The sequence below is a fragment of the Nipponia nippon genome, unplaced genomic scaffold, assembly GCF_047370975.1.
Source record: "Nipponia nippon isolate SJK-2023a ecotype South Korea unplaced genomic scaffold, ASM4737097v1 scaffold_6, whole genome shotgun sequence".
In the NCBI taxonomy this organism is placed as follows: domain Eukaryota; kingdom Metazoa; phylum Chordata; class Aves; order Pelecaniformes; family Threskiornithidae; genus Nipponia; species Nipponia nippon.
The window spans coordinates 21,168,752-21,181,420 of record NW_028262380.1 but is presented as its reverse complement, the minus strand read 5'-3'; positions in this window follow the sequence as shown (position 1 = coordinate 21,181,420).

The window sequence follows — 12,669 nt, the reverse complement described above, 5'->3', positions numbered from 1 at the left end:
AAGTAAAGTCAAGGATTACTCAAAACAGAACATTTCATTTTTATATGATTTATGAAGCATAGATACTTGAAAAAAAGTACTGGTTTCTTCTGACCATTCTTGCTTTTCTTGTCACTTGTGAGATTATATATTATTAACATTTCCCAGTCTTATTACTATTTCTGTTTATTCTGATGTCTTCTCTTCCTAAGCCTGAGTACATTCACCTTTCTTTTCAAATCTGCTAGTCTTGACCTACTTCCAATCATTTGTCCTTTGAGTACCACATTTCCTCCAAACACCCTATCCCTCATGTTCTTTCACTTGACATTCCCCTCCCCCACAAGTCAGAGAACATTTTCCTCTCTCAACCTTCACCACATTTCTCAATACTGCACTAATCATGTCTGAATCCCTCGGGAGCAAACCGCTTTCTATTGCTAGGAATGGGGAGTAAACAGGCATAGTGGATCTCTGGAGCAAAGAGCAGCAACCAGCATGCGTTGTCCTCCACTACTTCCTTTCTTCCCATCTCCATTAAAGCAGAAAGACGCTGAAGGACATGTCCTCAGAGTTTCAATAACGGGTTCATTTTGTGCTGTGATCGGTCTTTATAGTAGCAGTCATGGTATCAAGAGGAAGCCAGCATGCCTGAGCGCCTCTCTGAAGTGCCTGCACACTAACACTTGCAGCATGCAGAACAGACATTAAGACTTTAATTAAGAGGTCTGCATGCAGTTGCAAGGCTATGTTCTTATTGGGACCATGGAAATATGGTGGGATAGCTCACAACTCAGCTGCTGCAATGGGTGGATACAGGGCACAACAGCGACAAGGTGGAGTTGCCCTTGACGTGAGAGCACTGCAGGGATGCATGGAGCTCTGCCTGGGGATGGGTGATGAGCCAGCTGACTGCTTACAGGTCAGAATCATTGGGCAGATCAAAATTGGTAATGCTGTAGTGTCTGCTACCAACCACCTGATCAGGAGGAAGTATTGGATTTTTGTGGCCTTCTTCAGATAAATGAAGAAGCCTCACATGCACAGGCCCTGGTCCTCATGCAGACTTTGACCTCCCCAATATCTGGTGGAGGGCCAACACAGCAGAGCATAAGCAATTGAGGATGTTTCGGGATTGCACTCATGGTAACTTCCTGATACCAGTGATCAAGCTGCCAAGAAGGGGAGATGCTCTGCTGGACTTTATACTTAGAAAGAAAGAACAACTGGTCAGGGGTGTTGTGATTTAAGCCCCACAGGCAGCTCAGCCCCCCACAGCCACTTACTCACTCCCCGCACAGAAGGATGAGGGGAAAGAACTGGAAAGGCAAAAGTGAGGAAACTTGTAGGTTGAGATAAAGACAGCTTAAAAAGTGATGGAAAAAGGGGGGGGGGGGGGGGGAGCCAACAAGACAAAGAAAAAATATGCAAAAGCAATCGCTTACCACCAGCCAACCGATGCCCAACTAGTCCCTAAGCAACAGCAACCCCTGGAAAACTGCTCCCCAGTTTTATTGCTGAGAACAATGTCATATGGTATGGAATATCCCTTTGGTCAGCTGGGGTCAACTGTCCCAACTGTGTCCTCTCCCAACCTCTTGTTCACCTCCAACCTACTCACTGTGGGGGGGAGAGTGAGAAACAGAGGCAGCCTTGACACTGTGTTAGCACCGTTCAACACACCAATGTTTTTGCTGTTGCTATCAGCATCACTTTGGTCACAAATCTAAAACATAGCACCATATGGGCTGCTATAAAGAAAATTAACTCCATCGCAGTCAGACCCAGTCCAGGGGGTGTGAAGGCTGGAGGCAGCATTGGCTGCAGTAACCATGAGGTGTGGAGTTCAGGCACCAGACAGGAGGGAACAAGGCAAATAGCAGGATCCTGAACTCCAGGAAAGCTGACTTTGGCCTGTTCAGGGACCTGCCTGGAGGAGTCACGTGGAGTATGGTCCTGGAAAAAAGAGGAGTTCAGGACAGCTATTTCATTTTTTTTTCAAGGATCACCTCCTCCAAACTCAAGAATTGCCCATCCCAATGTGCAGAAAGTCAAGCAAAATTAGCAGGACACCTGCACAGATGAACAGGGAGCTCCCGACAAAACTCAGCTGTCAAAAGGGAACAAAACAAGAGATCGTAGCAGGGACAGGTGACCCAGGAGGAATACAGAGACACTGTCGAAGCATGCAGTGATGGGGTTAGGTACACGAAAGCCCATCTGGAGATGAATCCAGTGAGGTCCATGAAGGGCAATAAGAAAGGCTTCTACAGTTGCTGATGCAACTTAAGCAAGACTAGGAGCAGCGTGGGCCTGCTGAATGGGACACACAGCATATGGTGACAGCCAGCACGGATAAGGCTGAGGTACTCAATGCCTTCTATGCTTCCATCCTTACTGGCAAGATCTGCCTTTCAGGAATCTCAGGTCCCTGAATTCAGTGGAAAAGTCTGGAGCAAGGAAAACTTACTGTCAGTAGAGAAGGGATGCACCCACAAGTGCTGAGGGAGCTGGTCAGTGTCATTGTGACACCACTATTAATTCTCTTTGAAAGGTCATGGTGATTGAGAAAGGTTCCTGAGGACTGGAAGATAGCAAGTGTCACATATTCCAGAAGGGCAAGGAGGAAGACCTGAGGAACTACAGGCCAACTGATCATCATTCACTGATGATCTGGATGAGGGGATTGAGTGCACCCTCAGTAAGTTTGCAGATGACACCAAGTTGAGTGGAAGTGTTGATGTGCTGGAGGGTAGGAAGGCCCTGCAGAGGGATCTGGACAGGCTGGATCGATGGGCTGGGGCCAACTGTATGAGATTCAACAAGGCTAAGTGTTGGCTCCTGCACTTGGGTCACAACAACCCCATGCAACGCTACAGGCTGGGGGAGGAGTGGCTGGAGAGCTGCCTGGCAGAAAAGGACCTGGGGGTGTTGGTTGACAGCCGCCTGAATGTGACCCAGCAGTGTGCTCAGGTGGCCAAGAGGGCAAATGGCATCCTGGCTTGTATCGGGAATAGTGTGTCCAGCAGGACCAGGGAGGTGATAGCGCGCCTCTACTCTCACTGGTGAGGCCGCACCCCAAGTACTGGGTTTAGTTTTGGGCCCCTCACTACAAGAAGGACATCGAGATGCTGGAGCGTGTCCAAAGAAAGGCAACGAAGCTGGTGAAGGGTCTAGAGCACAAGTCTTATGAGGAGTGGCTGAGGGAACTGGGGTTGTTTAGCCTGGAGAAGAGGAGGCTGAGGGGAGACCTTATTGCCCTCTACACCTACCTGAAAGGAGGTTGTAGCAAGGTCGGGGTCAGTCTCTTCTCCCTAGTAACAGGTGACAGGACAACAGGAAACAGCCTCAAGCTGCGCCAGGGGAGGTTTAGGTTGGATACTAGGAAGAACTTCTTCACTGAAAGGGTCGTCAGGCATTGGAACAGGCTGCCCCGGGAAGCGGTTGAGTCTCCATCCCTGGAGGTATTTAAAAAGAAGGGTAGACGTAGTGCTTGAGGACCTGGTTTAGTCATGGACTTGGCAGTGCTAGGTTAACAGTTGGACTCGATCTAAGGATCTTTTCCAACCTTAATGATTCTATGATTCTATGAACTGACCTCACCTCAAACCCTCGCAAGGTGATGGAGCAAATAATCCTGGAAGCCATTTCCAAGCACATGAAGGACAGGGAGGTGATGAGTCAGCATAAACTTACAATGCAGGAATCATGCCTGAACAGCCTAACAGCCTTCCACAATGAAGTGATGAGCTCAGCAGGTGAGGAGAGAGCAGTGGATATGGTTTATATTGACTTTAGCAAGGCTTTTCACAGTCTCCCATAACTTTTTTATAGACATACTGACAAAATACAAACTAGATAAGTGGACAATAAAATGGATTGAAAACTGGCTGACCTGCCAGGCTCAAACTGGTTGTTGTGTTCAGCAGCACAAAGCCCAGCTGGCTGCCAATCACTAATATTGTATCCCTGAGGTTGATACTGGGGCCAGCACTGTTTAACCTCTTCATTAATGAACTGGAAGATGGGACAGAGCACACCAACAGCAAGTTTGCAGATGATAAATGAATGGGAAGAGTGGCTGATACACCAGATGAGTGCGCTGTCATTCCAAGGGACCTTGGAGAAGTGAGCCAACAGGAACCTCATGAAGTTCAAGGAAGAGAAATTTCAAGTCCTGTGTTTGGGGAAAAATAACCCCATGCACCAGCACAGGCTGGGGAGCAACTGGAAGGAAAGCAGCTCGGCAGAGAAGGGCCAGGGAATCCTGGTGGACAAGAAATTGAACATGAGACAGCAACGTACCCTTGAAATAAAGACCAACAGTCTTCCAGGATGTACTAGGAAAAGCCTTGCCAGCAGGTTGAGGGAGATGATACTTCCAGTGTTAATACACACCGTAAGTGCCGTGACCAGTCCTGTGTACTCCCCAGTACAAGAAAGAAGTGGACATATTGGAGCAGTTCCAGGACAGGGCCATGAAGATGATTGCAGGACAGGAATATCTGAAAAGTGGCTCACAGAGCTGAGTTTGCTTAGGTTGGAGAAGAGAAAGCTCAGGGGAGACCTCACTAATGTGTATCAATACCTGATGAGAGCAAGACTAAGCCAGTCTCTTCACAGTGGTACACAGTGAAAGGACACAAGGTAATGGCCATAAATTCAAATAGGAATTTCCATTCAAAGAAAATACCATTTTTACACTGAGGCTGATCACACACTGGTACAGGTTGCACAGAGAGACACTGTGGAGTCTTCATCTATGGAGATACCCAAAACCAAACTGAACACAGTCATGAGCAACCTGCTGTAGGTGACCCTGTCTTCAGCAGGGGTGTTGGATTACAGTCTCCAGAAGTACCTTCTGATCCTAAAAGTTCTGTGATTCTGTGATCCACATTCTGGTGACTGAATAAGGTGAAAATAAAAAAAAATTAAAAAAAAGAAACTGACTGTTCCCCAATATGTTTAAAAATCAACATATGGAAAGAGATCAGAAATTGTTAGACATTCTCAGTAAACATACACTAACTGCAATCCACCAGCAGGTTAAGCCATCAGTCATCTCACCCAGAATAAGATCTCAGAATACTTTTGAAATGCTAGGTGCGCTTACTGAGCGTATTGAGTTCCAATTAAGCCAAGCTGCAAGACTTTTCCAGGAAAGGAAAAACAAACTCCAGAAACAGGGACTATGTTTTAGCAGAGTACATATGTTAATGTCTTCAGCTAATGAGCAGCAATGACAGGACAAGCTTGAACATTCCCCTCTCCTATTTGTGTGTATTCTATTAATTTATAGAGGTTTTTAGAATAACTAGCAACACAGATGTGAAATACATATAGAGCACTGTTGAAAGTCTTTGTGATGGTTCTGTACCATTTACACTTTACATTCTCAGTACATTTGTGTATTTTCCTCTCCCCCCCATCATGCCACTTTATGAAACTCCCTGTTTAAGATGAAGTAAGGTCAAACCTGCTTTTTATATTATACTCTTTTCTGGCTTTTCATTTTACTTGCCACTCACTTCCCCCCCCCCCCCCCCGCCCCCGAAAATGAATAGGTTAGAGTATCCTGAAAAACAGAGCAGAGTTTCATGCAGCTTTGAAAATCAAGACTTCTCTTTGTAAGAGAAAATGCTCAGCTCTCAGAAGAGTTTTATCCCTTAATCTGGTGAATTACTAATAATATCTAGAATTCAGAACAGTACTTTCAATTAACAGAAGCTTAACATTCATTCAACTCCTTGCAGGAAGCCAGTCACTATTGCCTCTATTTTACAGAACAATTGAACTGTCTAATTAAAAGTCACAAAGCAAATAAGTGACAATAAGAACTAGATTTCAACCTCCTGTCTGAAGCTTAACTAAATGTATTATGTTATCTATTTGTATTCATTAAAGCAAAGATCCGAAGGTACTACCTTTGTCGATACTCGCCTTTGAAGAGCCAGAAAACAACAGAAATCTTTCACTTCAAAGTGACAGTAGACAAAACAACAGCATTTTTCACTTGAAAGATTCATTGCTTTAAGGTGTTAGAGGGAATTTATATGGATCCTTAGCCATATATTTATTTTATACATATGTAGGTATGTATATATAAAAACACATACACACCATTAGCTGAAGTTGGGTTTGAAGCAGACAATGTCAATTTTCTTTTAAGGAAGGGTTTGGTTTTTTTCCCCCGTCTTATTACTGTGAAGATTGCTGTGCTAGGTAGTAGCTATTTCATTTAGACTGAACCTGGCTGAGCTGCTCTGGGTTGGGTCCTATCAGGTAAGGCCCTGAAAACGTACAAAGCACAATCAGTAGCAGTCTAGGCAGAGCGATCAAATACTACCTTGGAGTGCACTGGGAAAGCTCAGCTGGGGCTGCTTTATCTGGCTGCTCAAATGGAAGAGAACAAAGTCCTACTGGTTCATTAAAAGCAGCCCTGAAAGACCTGTAGTTTTGTGGAGTATTTTGAGAGCAGCCATCACCACATAAGATGAAGAGGGCTGTGTAAAGAAAGGTTCATGAAACAAACTTCTTGACAGTTGTGAGCAAGACATTATTGCTATGTTTTACCACTGAAAAACAAAAATAAAGAACACCACACTACCTCATTTTCACTAAGGACAGGTAAATGATTTGCAATAGTGCAGAGTATATGTAATGGTAAGTTATGTTCTTATGCTATAAAGACACAAAGTGCAGTCTCATACAGAACAGCCATTTTCTATGTATTTCTACAATTCAATTCTACGGTGCTGTGGAAGGAAAGTATAAATAAAAGTTCAGTAATTAAGGTTTTGGTTGCACTTCGAGCACAACTTAGCAAGAATTTGCTGGTTTCAGCTGACCATATCATACTACCAGAGATGGGGGTAGAAGTGCAATAGAAACATTAATAATAATCATATTGGAAGACACTTAATTTGGAACAAACGCCCAAGGTAACTTGCATGAGCTATAATTTCAAGCTGGAAAGTTGATGAAGCACTATTTAAGTATTTCAAATTGATAGGATATTATTTTAAACCAACTTAAACACCACAGGTGTTGGTAAATCTTTCTGGTGTCCATACCAGTAAGCTATAAAAATTCAAGGAGGCTTCTGATTATAGGTTCACAGTCCTGGAAAGTAATACCAATGCAATCTTTGAATTCCTGCCTTTTCTATTATTCTCTCTCCCTCAAATTCTTCATTACTCCAACTACACCCTACAGTAGAGTATTGATCAAAGCAGGTGTCCTTTGCTGCTACAATCCCGTCTTTTCTTGAATGGAAAAGCATCCACTGGTAGGACACACAGATTTCCCTAAAGTCTTCAGTAGGCAAATTATGAATGTGATATATCATGAATACAGCACTAAAACAATAATTCACCAGTGCAAGACCCTCAAGAAAAAAAGAAGAGGAAACAGCTACTGTATCAGCGGAGTTCAGGCCGCATTTCAAGTGAGAGGAGTATTTGTTTAATTTCCAAGTCTTTTTGTTCAAATGAATGTTTGACTTCTCCCAGACAGGGAATATGGTAAGAAATAACAGCCTTTTTCACAAACAGCTAAGAAACTGAGCCGCCTCCCTAGTTTATATAATTCTTTGTAGAGAAGTCATTCTCTAATGTGCATACTAATTTTCCCTTGTGAAAAGGAGCAGCAATAATAACCAACAAGTTGAACGTTAGCATATTTGCGACCTAGCTGTCAAATCAAAATGTGTGAATTACAGTGCTGCTTTCTCCATTCATGTTCAGAATTTAACATATGCCAGCTTACACAGTGCTTGGAGATGAAGAGCATCTTTAAAGGGATGGAAAACATACGCCCCCTTCTCTCTCCAGATCATAAGAAGAAAATTAATGTTTGGTTGTAATGCAACAAAATCAATCACAGCTCTTTGATAGTAGGTTTGTCTGAGCTCCCCTGGAAAATAGGACACTTGAGAATTCTTAACTACAGTAGATACAAATCCAAAACAGCCTTGGCAGTTGCAGCGAATTAGTGCCAAGGAAGGCCAAATTATTTCCATACAAATCTCAGAGCAGTTTGGTTTCACAGGAACACTGAAAGATCTGGCAGAAACCAAAAAGACAAGATGATCATCTGAACCAAAATACATCACCTTTTACCTACAGATGTGTATGGCAGGTAAGCAGCATGGGGCAAATATTCTTCCCAAGTTTGGCAAAAGATATATCTAAGAGAATCTAGAGAAAGGAATGCATGAGTACATGTTATTGGGGATCTTACGCTTCATTTCAGTAGCTCAAGATAAAACGGGGAGCATTACCAGCAGAAGTGTATTCTCTGCTACGCGCTCAGGAGCAAGGCATGGGAAAGTATACGGTCTTTAGCTGTGTGTAGAGAAAACGCCAGCAGGAGTTTCCGCTTTTGTGCAGCTCCCCTTCACAGGACTCCTGCAGGACCTTTATTTTTAAATTACAGGAGCTCCAGATAATCCTCAAATTATTACTATTCAGTGTTATTAATGAGGGCTATGAACAGCAGGAGCCTCTTCACACATGTGGAGGAGCCCGGTTTGGTTTTCTCTTTAGCTTGCTCTAATGCTGAAGAGTACACTACAACTCTCAATATGATTGATTCAAAAAGAGCAAAGTTAGCTCTTTTAAGAGAAATTAGTGTCATGGCAGCTAATTATTACCTTGCACAACTGGCCATACTTTAAATGTCTTTATCACTGTATTTTCTACACACCCAATTCCAATCCTGACATCATGCATGTTCAAGTTGATTAGCAGCTCAACACCAAATTCTACATTGGGCTGCCAAGTCTCTTTCCCGAGTTCTAAATTATCCCTAGAATGCTCTAGATGTAAAGTAGTTGACAATTCTAACATACATTTACCAAAACTGATCATCTAATCACTCTTCTACAGTGATTTATACACATTCAGTCTTTCCCATCTTTAATGAAGTCGAATACCAATAAATCTGCGGAGCCTTGAGGTGCCTTCACTGTTCCCATCAGCTATGCAAGCATATTACCCTTTTAGTTTCTTAACTCTTGGCTGCCATGTCATGAACACTTTCTTTTGTAGACCTCTGCAAGAGGAACTACTATGTTTTCCTTTATTCATACAACTTTGGGATGTTGAAGGACAAAGTAATACTAATTCTTTCTTTTCAAGAAAATAACCTCATTCAAGACTGCAGTAACTAGAGCTCCTTTGAGGCTTTTTCTTAATTTATATTGGCATTATTTAAATAGAAAAAGCCTCAATATTTTGGTGAATGAGAATTTTCTCCATCCCCTGCAAAGCCACAACTAGTATACTTGTGTATGGCTAATATTAGCAATGGCACTGAGTAGCTACAGCAACGGTTTGACTTGATGATCTTAAAGGTCTTTTCCAACCTAAACGATTCTATGATTCTGTGATTCTCTACAGTGGTTGCCTCAAACATGTGATCCCTAGCAATGCCCAGTAGCTCTGGCCAGACCTGCCAAGAATGAAGTATTCCAGGCTTGACAAAACAAAATTCCAATAAAAAACTTTGCCGTTGCCCAAAAACTTAGGTTTATATGTAACATGAGGAGATACACTGATAACAGCAAAGTAGCAGAGGTATCCCAGGCCTGATTTCGACAATGGAGGTTGCAGAGGTACACTTAAGGGCATAAATTGCACTGCAGAAACTTTTCTTTGCATTACACAAGACAAAAAGAAGTAAGATTTACTACAAAACATAACTTCATGTTGAGGTAGATGCTGGGAGTGATGGGTTGAGCAGCTTATCAAAAGAAATCAAGATCACTGATACACAACTAATTGTTATATTTAGCTATTTTACACTAGAGGACTTGTCTTAAAAGGATGTATTCTTTCCTATTTGAATTTCTCAACTGAGGTTTTTGAGCTTGGGTTTTTGTTTTTGGGGGGATTTTGTTTGGTTTGGTTTTGGTTTTTTTTTTTACTTCTACATATTAAATTTGGAGGTTTTGCTGTTTACAAATCTAAAGACATACATCAAAGCAGAAACTACACAGTTAAAGCACACTTTTGGCCGAATAACTCAGCAATGCCTAGATGTATGAATGCAAGGACTTTTCAAGTGTCATGAACCTCATTAGAAAAAGTCCGCATTCAGAAGCCCTTTGTTCGTTAGGTACTGGTGATGCATTAACTTTATCAACTTCATCAAAACTCGGTGTGTCTTATGTCTCTGCTGCTTCTTCCATCCTAGACAGAAATTAATCAAAATCTCTGGCAATGTAAACTACAGTTATCCAAGCTGTTATATGCCCTAACTAGGCAACAGCATACCAAAAAAAGAAAACACTTTAAACACCACAGCATTTGGTGGTTGGGTTTTTTTTTCTTGTAGAGATTTAGGGTAGTCATCAATCTTGCAGCATTCCTGGCATATAACATCAGATATAGCATTGGAGATAGAATGTTATTTCTGATATTTTCTTTCTCAAGCTATTTTATCTACAATTGCTACAAAAAGATTAACAGATTCTACAGGTTGAGCAGAAAGCAGAATGGATTTTTTTCCACAAAGCAGTATTTTCATTCACAATCCTCTTTAGGATTTTATCTCTATACCTTAAAAACAGGGTATATTTCACGAGACCAAGAGTAAGGGTGTGGGGAGGGAGGGAGAGCGCTTCAGCAATTACATAGTGTGTATTCTAACATCCCACATATATACCTCATCCTTCCAATCATTCTTCCTTTATTTCAGAGGACAAACAAATAATGGTATACTCTCTCTCCTGTGCCCCTGTCCCCAGCCTCTTTCTTCACCCACACATGTATTCACATGCCTTCACCCACATGCTGTAATTATGGCTTACAATTTCTTGAATATTTTCCTATTGCTAAGCCTCCTCCATTTAAAACCAATAAGGAAAACTGGAGAATGAGTAGCTTCATAAGATGTAAGTAGTACACAGAACAAATGGAAATCCAGCATGAGGTTCAGAAGTTACTTCCAGAATATTATCAGCCACTAGCTGAAAGATAAGACCTCTTAGAACATAGACAAACCCCGGCCTTCAGAACTTCACTATATTCATATCTTAGATTCATGAGTTCGCCATTTAACTTCCTCTTGGAAACACTGGGGGAAAAGTGTCAACGTTTAAGTACAGAAGTAGGAGACAAACCGGACTGAAGCAGACAAATACCGCAGCATTAAGCTGATAGGAAACTCAGCTAAACTTTACTTCGAATACAGATAAATTCCTTGAATAAAGAAATATTTTCTGCTGCATAGCTATGTTAGCGGATACTTAGCACATCCTTACAAGGCACTCAAAAAGAACAGGGAGTATGGGAGACCTTTATAAAATTGCCCCAGAACTGGCTTAACCAGGAGCACTCTATCCCTAGGAACAGCTCAATGCCCGAAGGACCTTACAAGAGGTTACCTGTCCCATTTCAACCCTATTCCACATTCTCCATCTCACTGAGGGCAAGCAGGATGCTAGAGAATTTCACAAACAATGCCATCATCCAGTGGAACTGGTAAAACTGTCAGTTTAAAAGCCTAAATTTGGCAGGGTAAGGAAGTGGACTTCAATTCAACAGTAATTGAAAGCATTTCATCGGGGGGGGGGGGGCGGGAGGGGGGGAATCTGACTTCAGTGACTGAATACCAGCTTGCTGAAGTTGTTAATTAACCAAAGCTCAGTAATATCGCATTGGATTACAATGCTCTGTGTTCCTCTTGCTTGGGTGCCAAATCTTGCAGCAAAATAAGACATTTCTTATAAGCTATGCTATAATTGCTCAATCAAAGTTTGCAGGAGAAATTCGTAGTAGGTGCCCAACAGAAACGTATTTGGCTCTCTGAAGATGCAGAGCTGATTTAGGCTTGGCCAGCATATATGCTTTTTCCATTGATAACAATGAACACTGGTTAATCAGGAACACTAAGGACAAACTGAAGTCAAACCAGTGACGAACTCACACCAAGTTATTGCTTCTGAAGAGGGCTCTATTAGACAACTACAGCTGAAAATAATTTATATACAGATTCAATTACCAGTATCCTACTTTTATCAAGGAAAAAGTAACTAATTTATTTTGTGCTGTAAGTTTTCTAAACACTATTCACATTGATTCCTCAATCCACACCTCTATTGTCACTCACTCATTTATCTCACTGCAATCTTGTCACCTCCACCTAGGTGCGACTTTTGGTTACAAGAGAAGCCACTTTTAAAAAGCTATTCTTGATGTATAGCTAGTGCTTCTTCCTTCTCAGTTGCTACAAGTTAAAAGGAATATTAAACAGCAAGGACTTTTTTTTTTTTTTTTTTTTGGTAGAGAGCCATGGGTTCCCAAACTAATCCTCATGCTCAAAATCACAAAGCTGTGCATTATTCCAACAGTCATTTGGAAAGGCTTTTCACCTTGTTCAGAAGAAAAAACCCAAAATCCCAAATCTTCAAAATATGCAGCGACTTAAACTCAGAAAGGCTCTTTCAGACAAAAGCAGTAAGACTCAGGATTTCCAAACCTAACTGTAGTGCCCTAGCTGCCAAACAAAACTGTCTCACCTTTCCCTTCCCAGTAATATTGCTGTCAAGCTTTAATAATAGCATGAAGCAAAGAAATATTGGCCAGAATCCTAAGCAGAACAAAGAAAATTTATCCCAAGTTTAAAATAAATAAATAAATAAAAGTTTATATACTCTGGGAACAGCCTAAGATGAATTAACAT